The following is a 16,916-nucleotide window of genomic DNA, read 5'->3' on the forward strand; positions in this document are numbered from 1 at the left end:
GAGAACGCTAGCTAGAGAATTTGCTAATAGCAATTCCCTCTTTGCCTATAGATGGCCCTGGTAGATATCACCAGGCTACCAGTCAGATCTACAGACTCAGAGGCTCTCATCTGCCCTTCCGGTACCAGCACCTGCCAATCCAGCCCTTATAAGTGAGAAGTGAATGTCCTGGGCCGGCTGCTAGAGAGCAGGGCTGGAGATGGAAGCAAGGGAGGGTGGGAAGATTCAGGGCTGGAAGGGCTTTAATGAGGACCAGCTGGGGCGCCCAGCTGTGATACTCTCTGTAGGGAATTCAGAGGTAGAGAAGTGGCTGCCTTATTGGAGCAATGAGACATTTGCAATAAATTATTAGTGGCCAGCCATGAAGCTGAGTGGTGAGGCAGTAATTGCTAAGGGAGCTCCAAGAGCCTGTTGTTGACTAAGTCAGGGCAGTTGTGTGTGCAGGAAACCTGTCTCTCTCCCCGGGAATTCAGCTTCCCACCTGTCTGGGGAGAGCTTGCAGCCTCCTGAAGCTTCCTAGGAAGGGGGCTCCTAGCTGCCAGGCCCAGGGCAGAGCTCTGCTCTCATCTCCTCCTTCTCTGTGCTTTGGGGGTCTGGAGGGTACTGCGGGGTGCAGGCTTTTTTCTTGTTAGACCTTCCGTGGAGTCCTGCTTCTCCTAGGAAGACTTGCTATGAACAAGGGGGCAGCCCTGTCATTCCTTGGGAACATTTCTCAGGCTGTTTCCTGCATTTTATTTTTGGAATTGTTGGGTTCACCCACAATAGGACGAAACAGGAAATGTTATAAATGCTAAAAGCTGGTGTATCAACTGTCGGGAGATGCTTTTCCTGAGTCTCTTCCTTGTTTCTTCTTGTCTCCCTTCTTTGCCTTCTCCTGACGATACGTTTGGATTCCTCCTGGCTGCTCAAAAGAGAACCCATCTACGACTGCTCCCACTCTTTCCCCTCCCTCGGCATCCTGGGTCTGGATCCCTCTCCACCTCCCTCCTTAGACACACCAGAATGTGCCTTTGGGTTTGCATCACCCCGGGGCCCTGCTTTCCTGCTAAACTCACTGGAGCCCAGTGTGGTTGATGGCCCTTTAAGCTGTGTCTTAAATACCTCCACCCCTAGGAAGGCACCTCATAGTAGGTGGGGAGCCGCATCCTACTGAGAGGTGAGGCTGGCGTTTATTAACACATTCCAAGGCCGGGAAAGGGAGACATGGAGCCTGCAGGCTCTCTCTGTAGGTTTCCAGTGCCCTGGAAGCCCCAGGGCTGAGCAGTGTAGGGAAATCTGCTGAGAGTTTTCTCCTGGGGTTGGTACTGGGGTGGACCACGCTGGGGACTCAAACAGATTGGAGAGAGGAGTTGTGGCTCAGAGAAGGGGCCATCTTCCACTAATGTGATAGGTAGGCTGGGGCTTCCACAGCACTAGGCTTATCTTCTGAGCGTCCTCTATTCTGAGGAAGCTCTGGCATCTGATGGTGGACAGTCCCGTCTGCATCTCTAACCACTAGAGAATGTGTTGTCCTGAGTTCGTGACTCAGCCTCCCTGGGGTCTGGTCCCCATCTGTCAAATAAGGGGTCTGGGCAAGGGGGTCTCCGTGGGATCTGCCTTGTCAGGCTGGCTGTCACACAAACCTCTGTTGCCTCTGGAGACTTCTATCCACAGTGTCCACTTGGGACCCCCATGGATAAGGGCCCTCTTCCTGGGACAGATCTAAAGGAGAGCGCTTGCTCTGGCTTCTTAGGCTCACGCCAGGGCTGTGCGCCGACTGCCCTCTGGGTCCCTGGGAGGCTGAGGCCCCAGGCGGAAGATTTTAAAGCCTTCTTTCCCCTTGTCCCGTATGCCCTGGTGAAGGGCTCAAGGGCACGTTTTCTCAGGGGCTCCCCAGCTTACTCCCCAACACCCCAGGCTCTGGGTGGGGTTCCATGGTGCCAGCTCCCTAAAGACAGTGAGGGAATTTCCTCCCTGCCTTGAAGACCGTGGACACTTTCCTTCTGCCTACTTTCCCTTGGCATCTCCTGGGCTGCCCACAGGATGCCTTGCTGTCCAGCGTTTCCTCCTCCATGTGGCCCAGTAGCAAGGAAAGTTCTCGGCCAGCAGAACCGTGACCAGGAAGCTTGGGTCCAAGTCATCCTCTTTCCAGTGCCGTGGGCAAGGCATACAGAGGGCAGAGTCTTTCCCACGGCTCCTCAGTTAGGGGACCCCATCTTCCCAGTCTACCCAGGACTGAGAGCGTCATCAATAACCTCAGATATGCAGATATAACCACCCTTATGGCAGAAAGTGAAGGGGAACTAAAAAGCCTCTTGATGAAAGTGAAAGAGGAGACTGAAAAAGTTGGCTTAAAACTCAACATTCAGAAAACTAAGATCATGGCATCTGGTCCCATCCCTTCATGGCAAATAGATGGGGAAACAGTGGAAACAGTGGCTGACTTTATTTTTCTGGGCTCCAAAATCACTGCAGATGGTGATTGCAGCCATGAAATTAAAAGACACTCCTTGGAAGGAAAGTTATGACCAACCTAGATAACACATTAAAAAGCAGAGACATTACTTTGTCAACAAAGGTCCATCTAGTCAAGGCTATGGTTTTCCCAGTAGTCATGTATGGATGTGAGAGTTGGACTATAAAGAAAGCTGAGTGCAGAAGAATTGATGCTTTTGAACTGTGGTGTTGGAGAAGACTCTTGAGATTTCCTTGAACTGCAAGGAGATCCAACCAGTCCATCCTAAAGGAGATCAGTCCTGGGTGTTCATTGGAAGGACTGATGTTGAAGCTGAAACTCCAATACTTTGGCCACTTGATGTGAAGAGGTGACTCATTGGAAAAGACCCTGATGCTGGGAAAGATTGAGGGCAGGAGAAGGGGACGACAGAGGATGAGCTGGTTGGATGCCATCACTGACTCAGTAGACGTGGGTTTGGGTGGACTCGGGAGTTGGTGATGGACAGGGAGGCCTGGTGTGCTGCGGTTCATGGGGTCACAAAGAGTCGGACATGACTGAGCGACTGAACTGAACTGAACTGGGAGTGCCATGTCTCCAGAAACCTGCAGTCCTGGGCAAAGCAGGACAGTCACGCCAAGTCCATTGCCTCTTTTCTGTATAAAAGGCAAGATCTAGCACCCTTCAGCCTCCTCCCATCCCTCTTTGGTCTGTTTGAGTTTAAAAGAAGCCCTCCCTGGTAGCCCAGGAGGAGAAGGCCCCTTGGAATTCTTGAGATCCGGACTCTTTTACAAAGATGGTCACATCAGCAGATGCTGCGTTGGTCCAGGGGCTATCGGCCTGAGAGTCCCTCCTTGCACGGGCTCCGCAGCTCGCCTGACTGCCCCTCCTTTCCCTCGGTGGTCTCTCGGCTGGCACGCAGGGCAGCCACACCTCATCTGGCTTAGTGTATGGAACAAACAGCCTGGCCCCTCCAGGCCCAGAAGCCCTGCAGTCTGGGGGAGGCGGGGAAGGTGAGGCAGAGGCAGGACTGCTCCCAGAAGCCAGGGACACTGATGGCCGGGTTTCCCCTGGTCTCACTGATGTCTGGTTCCCAGAGCCTGGGCCGGGGCTCCACCTGGCTGAGCTCACGCGGCCGGGGGAGGACCAGGGAGGGGGGCTGCCTCCCCCATCCAAGACGGTGGCTCTCTGCTCCTGGCCTGTGGCTCCTGGAGGGGATTGGGGAGGAGCAGAGAAGAGACTGCCAGACTGCTGGAGCCCGCGGGGATTTGGCAGGGTTTGTTTTTCCTCCGCGCTGTCTGCAGAGGTGAGGGCATGAATAAAAGAATGAGGAAGATTTACTGTTCCCACCGCTTGGCAGTAGCCCTGTGTTTGTACAGGGGCTCCAAGGCGGGAGCAGGTGGGGGTGACGCTGGCACTCAGAGACAGCCAGAGCCTTGTCAGGCTTTCTGCCAGCACCCTGGGGTGAAGATGAAGGTGAGGCTGGGAGGGGTCTCCTTGGACCAACTCTCCAACCACCAGGGGCCAGACAGTTTCCCCACCCACCCCCGGCCCCGCTCCTCTGCAGCCTGCCCCCTGCAGGAACCCAGAGCAGACAGCTTGCGTCCTTGAGTCTCTAAGTCTGGGTGCATATGCTGGACCTGATGGGGTGCTGCAAGTGGGGACCCTGAAAGAAAGGGCCTGAGACTGGGCTCCTCTGTCACACCTTGTGTCTGGGAATGGACACAATCAGGAGATGACTTTCCTCATGGCCTCGCCTGATCTGGCACTGGGATCCAGAACCTTTCAGCTGAAAGTGACTGTGGACAGGGTCCACCGTCACCTCTGTGTGAATGTGTGTGTGTGTTAGTCGTGTCTGACTCTTTGTGACCCCATGGACTGTAGCCCACCAGGCTCCTCTGTCCGTGGGATTCTCCAGGCAAGAATACTGGAGAGGGTAGCCATTCCCTTTTCCAGGGGATCTTCCCAACCCTGGGAGTGAACCTGGGTGTCCTGCATTGCAGGGAGATTCTTTACCATCCCAGCCACCAGGGAAGACCTTTGCATGTATGTCCATGGCTACACAAGAGTGTCGTGATGACATTGTCCTTTCCTGGGGCCATCCAAAGATGGGTCACTTTTTGAACCAAGTCGCTTTTAATGGGTCACCCTGGTGTTGGGAGGGAACAGAAGAGAGGAAAATCTGAGTGACTGGGGGTGGCCCCTGGGAGGTGATGTGTCTGGATGTCTGTGTGCCTTTGTGTTTCTCTGCTTGAGTGTGTGTACATGTGCATCTGTGACTGTCTCTGTGTGTGTCTGGGTGTGTCTGGGTGTATTTTTGTGGGCGTCTGTGTATTTGTGTGTCTCTCTGTGTGCATGTGTTCTGTGGGAAACTTGGGGGACTTGAGAGGAGAAGAGGGAAAGGGAGAAATGTGAGGAGTCTGGGGAAGCCTCGGCTGGATAAATCCCCTAACCCTGAAGAGGCAGATCTGATTCTGGGCAGTTTCCTAATGAAGGGCCCCACCTCCTTTATTGCTCCATCCATGGCCAATGTCAGAGAGGACTTCTCTGGTTCAGTCTCCATGGGAGTTGAAATTCATTCCTGTCCATTAATTGAGGCAGAGGTAAGATACCATAAGGGAATGGCCTCACTGTGTACCCCACTCTTCTGAAGTACTGAAGCAGGGCACCCTTGCCACATTTCAGGGAGCCCCACTTTCATCAACCTGGCCCCCCATGATGCTCCCTGGGCTCCTACCTGGTATAAAAGTACCCAGAGTGATTCTTCAAGATTCCCATTCATGAGGTCTCTCAGAAATTAATTGAGATAAACATGGGGAAAAAGACTAGTGTACAAATAGCTTGTGCTCCAGAACTCTCTTACAGAATTCAATAAAAACTGAGGAAAGTCAAAGCTAATTAGGAAAAATAGATGTGTGGGGTCAAGGAAAGGCAGTGGGAGAGGAACAGGGATATGGATCTGTATGTGCTTTGGAGAGATCTGAATTAAACCAGCCTTGGGCTGAATTATGTCCCCATTTCCTTGTTCCTGATGCACGTATTGAAGCCCTAAGCCTCAGTGTGACTGTATTTGGAGGAGGGCCTTTAGGGAGGTAATTTAAGCTAAGGTCTTAAGGGTGGGGCCTTAATCCCGTAGGATTTGTGTCCTTAGAAGAAGAGGAGGAGACACTGGAGCTCTCTCTGCTTTTCTCATTCACGTGGAGAAGAGGCCTTCCACCCTCCAGGAGGGGAGCTCCCACCCGAAACCCACCCTGATGATGGCGTCTTGACCTTGGACTTCCAGGCTCCAGAACTGTGAGAAATAGACTTGTTCTTTGAGCCACGTAGACTTGGTTTTCTGTTATGGCACCCCAACAGACTAACTGGGAGCCTAGGTGTCTCAGTGGTAGAGAATCTGCCTGCCAGTGCAGGAGTCGTGAGTTTGATCTCTGGGTCAGGAAGATCCCCTGGAGAAGGCAGTGGCAGCCCACTCCAGTATTCTTGCCTGGAAACTCCCAGGGATGGAGGAGCCTGGTGGGCTATGGTCCATGTTGCGAAGAGTCGCACACGACTGAGCAGGAGCACAAGCAGACTAATAGAAAACTAAATCACCGTGGGGTACACTCATAAACCAGTAGAATCAACACCAGAGCTGCCCAGGGTGTTCCAGCCTGCCATGGCGCCTGTGGGTCGGGTATTCCTCTTAGCATGTGTGGGAAGCATTTAGAGGAGGCCGGGCGGGAGGGGGGTAGTGTGCTGGCCCCGGAGCCCTGAAGTCTGGGTGCTAATCTGGCTTCTATGGCTTGTTAACCAAGCCCAGCTGTCACTGGTCCTTGCTGAGTTTCTATTTTCTCCTCTAAGTAAGGGGACTAATAACATATGTTCTGTGAAACTCATAGGGCAGATGGGAATACCAGTAAAACGAAATAATAAGGCTCTGGAGATTGCGTAGAGCTAGGCAAATGCGAAAGGTTATTGTTCGCAACCTGTAGCGGCAAACCTGCCAGAAGTCACGTCTATTCAGTCAATCCCCATTTATTGAAGGTCACCTTGGTACCGTGTCGCCTCTAAGCCTAGAGTACCCAGAACTGAATAAAGCAGCACCACCTTCAAGGGGTTTGTGATCTAGTTGGAGACAGTCACTAAAAACAGATTGTAATTATTATTTGCTAAACAACACAAACATGGAATATTTTGAAAGAGTTTGCTGTAACTACCTTACAACCTTTATAGATAGATGCTTATTGCCAAGAAAGAAATGATATGGTAAATGTAGAAATTTTCCATCTACTGTATTAGCTTAGAAAACCAGTAGAGGCTAACAGTGTTTTGATTGTAACCACAGAAGTGTGGTTTCCATACCAATGTATTTGTGAGAATGAAAAGCTCAAGACAAAAGACTGTCTCAGAAATCACAGTATGGCTAGCTAGCCTTGGTTGAGTCATGTTTTCAGTAGAAAAGCGGAGCTCACTCCCTGTCCCCCTCACCCCCAACGCCCATGCCTGGCCGTAGTGAGTGTGCTCCCCAACATGCACACATAACCACATTGTGGGTAAAGGGGGGCCTCTGGGGGGTCAGATCAGGCTCTTCTTGGAGTCCTGGATGCTAGCCCTGGCCCATCACTTTATGTCCCTGAGTCTCAGTTTCCTCCTCTGTATAGTAGGAATAATACTGCCTTAAAAGATTTATTGCCTTGCACCTGAAATGGTACCAAAGGTATTATTTTCTTGAAAGAGCGAGCAGCACTGTAGTCACAAAGGCCGTCCAGAACACAGCTCAGCGTGGAAGGGCTCTCCCAGGCCTGTAGGAGCCGGGCCAGCAAGGCTCTGGAGGCTGCTTGGAGTTTGACGCCTGCCTTTAGTTCTGCACCTGGCTTGTCACAGCATCTCCCCTGCTGGCCTCTGACGGTCCCTTCCTCTCTCCCTTCTCTCCTCCCTTCTCACCTCTTCCCTTTCCTCTTCCCTCCCCATCTTCCTTTCCTTCACTGTTACTGAATACCTGTTGTGTGCCTGATGTAATAAAGATAAATGTCTCACTGTTCCAGTAGAAGCTCGAAGTCGTGTGGGACCTTGGAGATGTGCACCAGTCATTTCAGGACAGGGTCAGGAATAAGGAGCCTGGATTGGGCCTGGCACTGGGTAGGAGATTCCGCTTGAGTTGGACTTGGACTAAAGAGATGTTAGCTGAACTGGGGCAGGACCGAGGGGATGTGACTGGGAAGGGAAGAGAGAATGAGGGCATCTTGGGACAAGGGAAGTACATAAAATACCTGATATTTCTGGGCAATACCAAGTAGTTCTGTGCAAGTGGTCCTATGGTGATGGAGTGGGAGCAGGTCTGAAGCCAGGAACAATACATGGGGATGAGCCAGGAAGTCCTCACTTTGTTCTATGGGAAATGGGGAGGAGCCTGAAAGTGTTAAAGCTGGGGCGACTTGTAGTCAAATCTTGTGAGAACCTGTGGATGTATATAATGGAGAGGTTGCTCTGGAAGAGGCACGCACAGGGTCTCTGAGCGTGCACTGGCACCCCATTATAACCAACTGAGTTGGAGTCCAAACTTAAAGATAAAATCTTTATTTGGAACCCTTAAATATATGACGCAAAAGCAGTGTTTTGTTAGTATGCATTTATAGTCCCAAATTGGTGATACCTACTTAGTATAAAATCAATGTGAGCTCATTTTGATGAGCATAGGAATTTTTAGTCAGGGACCGTGCATCAAACTGCAGAGTAATATCAATTTCTAGACTAGGTTTACTCCCAGGGTTTGGTTCAGTTGCAAAGCACCAGGAAGTCCTGACTTACACATTTCTGTGCCTGCTTAGTCATTCAGTCGTGTCTGACTCTGCGACCCTTTGGACTGTAGCCCACCACGCTCCCCTGTCCGTGGGCTTCTCCAGGCAAGAATACTGGAGTGGGTTGCCATTTCCTTCTCTAGACTTATATGTTTAAGTAGTGGATAATTGCGATGGGTTTTTCACAACTTGACTTTTAGTCTCAGTAGGCTCTTTAATTAAAAGGGGAAAACTTCGCCCAGAGACTTGCATAAAAATGTGTTAATTTTGTATTCTAAGTTAATAGGCTGATGGTCTCTTTGTGCCTAAAATGGTATAAAACATATTTTAATTATAATTTAATTCATTAAAATGTCTTAACTTTGGCTACCATAACAAAATACTATACACTAGGAGGCTTATATGACTTAAATTAATTTTCTCACACTTTTGGATGGAAAGTCCCAAGATTGAGGCCTAGAAGGTTTTGGTTTCCAGTGAGACTTCTCTTCCTGGCTTGCAAATGGCCATCTTCTCACTATGTCCTCACATGATGGAGAGAGAGAGAAAGCTCTAGTTTCTCTTCTGAGGAAACCAAGGGACTCCCCTGGTGGTGGGAAGGCTAAGGCACCATGATGCAATGCAGGGGGCCTGGGTTTGATCCCTGGTCAAAGAACTAGATCCCATAGGCTACAACTAAGAGTTTGCATGCCTCTCGCTGAAGGCAAAAGGAGAAGTGGGCAGCAGAGGATGAGATGATTAGATAGCATCACTGACTCAATGGGCATGAATTTGAAAAACCTCCAGGAGACAATGGAGGACAAAGGAGCCTGGTGTGCTGAGTCCATAAGGTCACAAAGAGGCGTGTAAGACTTAGCCGCTTATCAGCAAGGACACCAAGTCCATCATGAGACCCTATCCTTGTTACCTTGTCTAAACCTAAACACCTCCCAAAGGCCATCACCTTGGGGATCAGGCCTTCAACATGTATGTTTTGAGGGAACACAAACATTTAGTCCATAACAGTCTTATAGCACCAAGAAATCTTGATTTTCACAGTTAAGTAGTTGTGAATAGCAACAGGTTTTCCACAGCTTGACTTTTAGTCTCAAGACAGTCTCTAATTAAGAAGGGAAAACTTAACTCAAAGCCCTGTGTAGCAAGGAGAAATTTTGGCATCCTAAGTAAATGGCCTGGTGTTCTCCTTGTACCCCAACTGGGCATATCTCATTCTCATTGTGCTTTATATGGTTTCAATATGTTTTAAATGATATTTAGGGCTTCTCAGGTGACTCAGTGGGTAAAGAATCCACCTGCAGTGCAGGAGACGTGGGTTTGATCCCTGGATTGAGGAGGTCCCCTGGGGGAGGGCATGGCAACCCACTCCAGTATTCTTGCCTGGAGAATCCCCATGGAGAGAGGAGCCGGGTGGGCTATATAGTCCATGGGTTCGAAAAGAGTCAGACACAACTGAAGTGACTGAGCAGGCATGCATGCAAATGAAATTTAAATCAGTTATTTAAGAAATCTTGAGCCACATATGGAACCTGAAGATACATGAAATTATTCCTACCTTGAGAGTGAGGGGTAGTATTGCATGACTTATGTGTGTGTTGGTCATTCCCCGGGGGACACAAAGTGACCCTCGCCGCGGCCAAAGTTGAACACTTAGGGTTGCACTAACACCCACTTCTTCAGGGTGGACATTGACTTTTCTCAAAACTTGCAGGAGTGTGTGTGTGTGTGCACACGCATGCAAGTGTGCAGGGGTGGCTACACAGGGTCTATGTTTCCTATGGACAGAATGAAGCATTTGTGTAATCTTGGTCCCTGTCTGATCTGTGGGCTTTGGGAGAGCCCAGCAAACTGTCAGGCTATTGAGAGAGCTTGTATCCATCCCGTGTACACTCGTGGAGATTCCAAGGACTGCAAAAGCCCACCAACAAGAGAGTGACAGCAGCTCCATTTACTGAGCACCTACTATGTGCTGGGCACGGGTGGATGCACTTTGTATGCACTGACATTTAAAACTTTTGCAACAATCTTTGTGAGATGACTGCTATTATTATCACCATTTTACATATGAGAATATTGAGGCAGCAGGAGGTTAAGCATCTTCTTGCCCCAAATCACACAGCTAGTAAGTGATGGGGCTGGGATTTGAATCACCATGCCCTTTAATGTTTCTTGAAGATAAGAATTCACATGAGACCTCTGAGGTCAACTATCTTATCATGGAGAATCAATATGACATTTCTTAATTTTCCCTACCAGTGCCCTCAGTGCTAGTCATAGAAAGTGGCTTCCTCTGATGATGTTCAGGAGGGGGTCCCAGTAGTAATTTACAACATGAAGTACAACTGGAGAGGATGACTTAACATATGTGTGAATTTTTTTTTCCATTTATTTTTACTAGTTGGAGGCTAATTTCTTTACAATATTGTAGTGGGTTTTGTCATACATTGACATGAATCAGCCACGGATTTACATGTATTCCCCATCCCGCTCCCCCCTCCCACCTCCTTCTCTACCCGATCCCTCTGGGTCTTCCCAGCGCACCAGGCCCGAGCACTTGTCTCATGCATCCAACCTGGGCTGCTGATCTGTTTCACCCTAGATAATATACATGTTTCGATGCTGATCTCTCGAAACATCCCACCCTCGCCTTCTCCCACAGAGTCCACAAGTCTATTCTGCACATCTGTGTCTCTTTTTCTGTTTTGCATATAGGGTTATCGTTACCATCTTTCTAAATTCCATATATTTGTGTTAGTATACTGTATTGGTCTTTATCTTTCTGGCTTACTTCACTCTGTATAATGGGCTCCAGTTTAAGGTATCGATATTATTTTTTATTATGGAATAAGATTTTTTTTTTTTTTTGTCTGTGCTGAGTCTTCCTTGCTGCGCAGGCTTTTCTTTAGTTGTGGCCAGTGGGGGCTACCCTGTAGTTGTGTGCAGGCTTCTCTTTGCAGAGGCTTCTCTTGTTTGGCGCATGGGCTCTAGGCACACGGGCTTAGGAGTTGTGGCTTCCAGGCTCTAGAGCACAGACTCAATAGTTGTGGCTCAGAGGCTTAGTTGTTCCCCAGCATGTGGAATCGTCCCAGATCAGGGATTGAACCTGTGTCTCCTGCATTGGCAGGCGTTTTCTCTACCACTGAACCACCAGGGAAGCCCTGAACTTTTTTGAAGTGTGCTTTTTTGGAGCTGGGCTTGAGGCCCTCCCTGGTCTGGATTCATGAGGCTATCAGAAAGTATTATGGATCATAAAGTCAGTACTGTCCTAGTGGGTCTGTGAGCCAGGAAGTCTCTGTTTCTCTTTTAATTGCATGATCCAAGATACCAAAGGATGGGACAGACCCGATGCAGAGAACTGGTGGGATCCTGCGGCTGTGGAGGCAATGTGGTCCTGGCTCCTGGATCCTTTGCAAAGCCTTTTTTTTTTTTTTTCCTGGTCTTGATCCTTCCAAGTAATGAAAAACAGCCCATTAAGGTTCCACCAAAGATAGGGGGTTGAAACACTCTAGAGGAGCCTGGAATGAAAGTGAATAGACAAAGTGACTAAATGGATAGGAAACAGCAGAACGTGTGTGTGTGTTGGGGGGTGGCGGCAGCCATTACAAACTCAGTCTATTACGGGAAGATCCCACAAGGCCAGGCTGGATTTTCTCGAGAATGAAAGCTAAGCTGAGCAGACTGAGTAAATGAAGACACCGAGTGAACACAGGCAGCCAGAGCTGCACCAATCGACAGGACCAGCGCCTTCTAGAATCAGGTCACAGTCTAGGTGGCAGCTGACCTGTTTGCCAAGGTCTCAGAGTGGCCACCACACCTTGAAGTTGGAAAGAGTTTATTTCAGGATTAACAAAAAGGAATCTCCTGCTGGGAGCAATTTTATGGAGCTTGTTATCTTTCCTGTTCCCGCCAGAGGAGGAGAATAGCATCAAGGAAGGACTTAATGAGTTCTTGGGGAGTGGAGGGGGAAAGGGCTGTTAAGGGGGGTCAGGGAGGTGCGGGGAAGCTGACTGAGCTCCTGGGATTGTCGCTGTGAAGGTCAGCAGCCCCTCCCCTCCCTGGTGCCCCCACGCACCCGAGTGGACACAAGTCACGACGCCAAGTTTCCCTTGAGGCTTCTGCAGAGTTTCCCGTGTGCGGTATCCACTCCTGGGCTTAGCTGAACATCGTGTTCAGAGATCGAACACCCCTGACTCATAGCCCAGAAAACTCACGGGGGCAGCTCCCTAAGTCACGCTGAGCTCAGGCTTTTCTACGAGCAAGGAACTGGTTCCAACCTAACCACGGCTCTGAGAATTGAGTGTGTGGCTCCCTTTCCAAGTGGCCAGACCATCGCCCCTGGCCCAGAAGAGCAAGGAGGGAACCAGAACTTTGGGAACACCTCCTTTGTAACAGGCACTTGAACCACGCCTGTTCCAATGTTAACTACGTTGGTTCACTGAATCCTTACAAAAACCCCACCGGGGACCATCTGTTCTTTTTTGTATAAGTGGGAAAATAAGCTCAGAGGGGCTAAGGAACACATCCAAGATCACACAGCTGGCGAGGAGTAGGGACAGGCTTCAAGTACACATTTTGTGTGGGGGAGAGTCCCAAATCCCCAAATGCCATGTGTTCTTTGCATTACCCCTGCCTCCTGAGCAGAAGGCCAGAAGCTCACCTCTTTCCCGAAGCCTGGGAGCAGGTGGCCCGGCGCCTCCCAGCAGGGCCCGGGCCAGAGTGGTCCCCTTGGGACTCAGATGCTCTCAGTCCTTGCTCTGACCTTGGACAAGTCTTTTGACTGTTCTGGGCCTCAGTTTCCCGTATGGCACTCCCTGTTCCCTTGTAGGACTGTGCATATAAGATGAGAACAGATATACAGAAGCCCTTGTCACTGTCAGGGACCAGTTTGTACATGGAGCTTTTGGATGACAGAATTATCAGTGTTAAACTACCCAGTGTGGTCACTCCTCTCTTCTGGGACTTGCACCCCTGGTGATCTTGGGGAGAATGTTGGTAATGTGTAGACATTCTGGGCTTGAACGATGAACATCTCACTATTCAAACAAGAGGAAAGTCATTTACAATTCCTTTCAGGGTCTGCTCTGGTGGTCGTGGAAAAGAGTGGGGGAAAAATCCATCTAAGAGGCAAAACTTTCTTTTGTACCAGCACAAGAAAAGAAATAAGTAATTTTTTGACTGAAGGCCTGGACTGCCTGCCAAGCTCCAGGGAACAATGGAAGGTGCTCCGGCTCAAGGGGAGGAAAGGCCACGGGTCAGTTTCTCTGGGGTGAGGGCGGCAGCTCCAGCCAGAATCTCAGGCGTTGGAGGAGGGAGGTGGTGGTGGTGAATGCAGGAGGAGATGAAGGGTCCATGTGGACCTTGGGAGGCCCTGTGGGCTCTGCCTAGCGGGCTTGGCTCCCTGCTGTTGTGAAGGAGCCCGCCCAGGTCCCTGGCTGTCCCAGTGATTTCCTAGTGGTGAGGTTCCACTGAAGTTGCGAGCGTGTGTGCTCTGTAATGTCTGACTCTGCAACCCCATGGACTGCTGTCTGCCAGGCTCCTCTGTCCATGGAATTCCCCAGGCAAGTTTACTGGAGTGGGTTGCTATTCCTTCTCCAGAGGATCTTCCTGACCCAGGGATTGAACCTGCTTCTCCCGTGTCTCCTGCATTGGCAAACGGAGTCTTTACCACCTTGCCACCTGAAATTGAAATTGCCTACTGAAATTGCCCCTCTCTTAAAGCACTGTCTCCAGAGAGACTTTGTCCCTTCCCAGACCAACTCCCGTTCTTGCCACCTGTCCCTCAGCTTATTCTTTGCAGACTGTCCAGAGCAGACACAGTCTGACCAACACCTCCTGCTCCCAGTTTTGATCCACCAGAGACATAAGGGCTTTTCTTGTGCTGCCCTTCCTTATTTTCTGTGAGCATCCACTGAGCTACTGCTCTGTGTCAGGCATACAGGATGGGGGTAAATAAACTGGCACTTGTATGAATCATACCTTTTCATTTTCTGGTGTTTTAACCTCTGGGCCTCGCTGACTCTGGAGGGGTCACTTGGGACACTATAGATGATATATATATACATACACACATATATAAGTATAGTTGCTGTAGAATGTAAGTTACAGATGCATAATATAGTGATTCACATTTTTAAAAGGCTATAATCTAGAGTTATTTTAAAATATATTGGGCTTCCCCAGTGGCTCAGAAGTTAAGAATCCGCCTGCAATGCAGGAGACACAGGAGACTTGGGTTTGAGCCCTGGGTCAGGAAGATCCCCTGGAGAAGAGCAAGGCAACTCACTCCAATATTCTTGGCTAGAGAGTCCCATCGACAGAGGAACCTGGCGGGCTACAGTCCAGTAGCATCAAACAGCTGGAAACGACTGAAGCAAATGAACACAATAAAGTATATTACTCATCCTGTGCAATACATCCTGGTTGCTTATAGTTGTACCTTGTCATTATACCTTAGTTTATAACCTTAGAGTTATACCTAAGACCTATAGTTTGTACCTCTGACTCCACTACCCCATATTGCCCCTCCCCCTTCCCTTTCCCCATTGATAACCACTAGTTTGTTCTCTGTGTGTGAGCTGCTTTTTTGTTATATACATTAGTTTGTTATATTTTTTAGATTCCACATACAAGTGATATCATATAATGTTTGTCTTTGTTTGGCTTTAAGTAGCATGATGCCTTCCAAGTCCATCCAGGTTGGTGCAACTGGGAAAAATTTCATTCTTTTTATGGCTGAATAGTATTCCATTGTATATATGTACCACATCTTCTTTGGCCTTCCCAGGTGACACTGAAGGTAAAGAACTCAGCTGCCAATGCAGGAGAGTCGGGAAGATCCCCTTGAGGAGGGCATGGCAATGCACTCCAGTTCTTGCCTGGACAATCCCATGGACAGAGGAGTCTGGCAGGCTATAGTCCATAGGGTTGCAGAGAGTTGGACACAACTGAAGTGACTGAGCACAGACATGCACACCACATCTTCTTTATCCATTCATCTGTTGATGGACCCTTAAGTTGCTTTTATGTATTGGCTGTTGTGCAAAGAGTTGGATACGACTGAGCGACTGAACGGAACTGATGAACATTAGGGTGCACATATCTTTTCAAATTAGTGTTTTTGTTTTTTTCAGAGAGATATATTTTGGAGATAGAATATTCTAGGTTCCCTGAAAGAATTGATGAGGGGGAAGGATGTAGAAGCATGGGTGACAATGTATACAAACCCTGAGATGTGCTGGGTTTCTAACTTGAGCACCTGGAGAATGGGAACATCATTCTTAAGTTGGACAGACCATGGGAAGAGGAGACTGGAAGGGAAATTGACACGTTCTAATTTGGACTTGCTAGGGGTGAGGTGTTTTCATTATAGGAAACAGCCTTGGTGGGGCAGCTGGAAATCAGACTCTGGGAGTCCAAGCAGGTAAGGTTGAAATGTTTCAGGTGTGGGGTTGGCACTCCTAGAGTAGACCTTGGTGGTCTGTACTCTTTGCAGGACTGTGTGGGCTGCTTCCTTGTGTGCTTTAAGAGTTTCTCCAAAAGTTTATTTGTATCATCCAGCGACTCCAGGGATTCTATGGGGAAGGCTGGGGAGGGCTTGGCAGTAGGGAATGGGCTCAATTCCCTCCCCCCAGGCTGACTACACCCCTTTGGAGGTTCTGGGCATCCTGGAAGGACTCAGAGGGGAGAAGGGAGCTTGGATAGACCCACTTCATCTAACCATAACAATGCTAAAAACAAATGACTCAGCATCCTGGACTCTGCTTAGAAGTGAGCTAGATCCCCCCCTCCCCCCAATCTCCTGTTTTTCATATCAGATACAATGTTTTTCAGAAATTCCAACCAAAGCCTGAGTATTACTGCTCAAACACCCTGAGCCAAAATGCAAGGAAAGACAAATAAGTCTAAAGCTTTGGCAGAACAGCTGAGACCAGTAGAGCAGGAGAGAGCGAGCTGGCAAAACATCAAAGTAAAGCCAGTTTTCTTCTGCAACTCAAGGATTGTTCCAGAGGCAGTAATCAAGTATCTGGAGAAGCAGAGAATTTGTCCTGGGCTGAGGTTGTCATGAGAGGTTCCCGCTGATACATGTGCTCTTGTTTAACCCTTTTTCAATGTTTTTGATGCTGGGTGAGGTGGTGTCTCGCTTAGGCCAGTGGTCGAAACCCCCAAGCCCAAACCAGCCCCAAAGAGAGGGCAGTGATGTAGGGGTGGAGTGTGGGGTGGGGGTGAGTTTGGAGTGTGGCTTCCGAGGTGACTCAGCAGTAAACAGTCTGCCTGCAGATGCAGGAGACTCAGGAGATGTGGGTTTGATTCCTGGGTTGGAAAGATTCCCTGGAGAAGGAAATGGCAATCCATGCCAGTATGCTTGCCTGGAAATTCCCATGGACAGAGGAGCCTGCCGGGTTCCCGTCAATGGGGTCTCAAAGAACTAGTCACGACTTAGTGACTAAGCAACAATGGAGGGATCTTAGCTGAAGCAGATATGCTGGTCCATGAGCACTTAGATGTCCTTAATGGAAATCTTTGGTGTGTAAATGGGTCTTATTTGTCTTCACATACTTAGCCTAATGCTGGCTGGTGCAGGCAGCTAGTACTTGGTAAATATTTGAGGCATTATACTGTGAACTGCTTAATGGGAATAAAGCGGAGGGGATGAAACACTCCAGGCTATTGGAGGAAAAGTCTCCCTGAAGCCAGCAACAGAAGAGGCT

The sequence above is a fragment of the Muntiacus reevesi genome, chromosome 9 (genome assembly GCF_963930625.1).
Source record: "Muntiacus reevesi chromosome 9, mMunRee1.1, whole genome shotgun sequence".
In the NCBI taxonomy this organism is placed as follows: domain Eukaryota; kingdom Metazoa; phylum Chordata; class Mammalia; order Artiodactyla; family Cervidae; genus Muntiacus; species Muntiacus reevesi.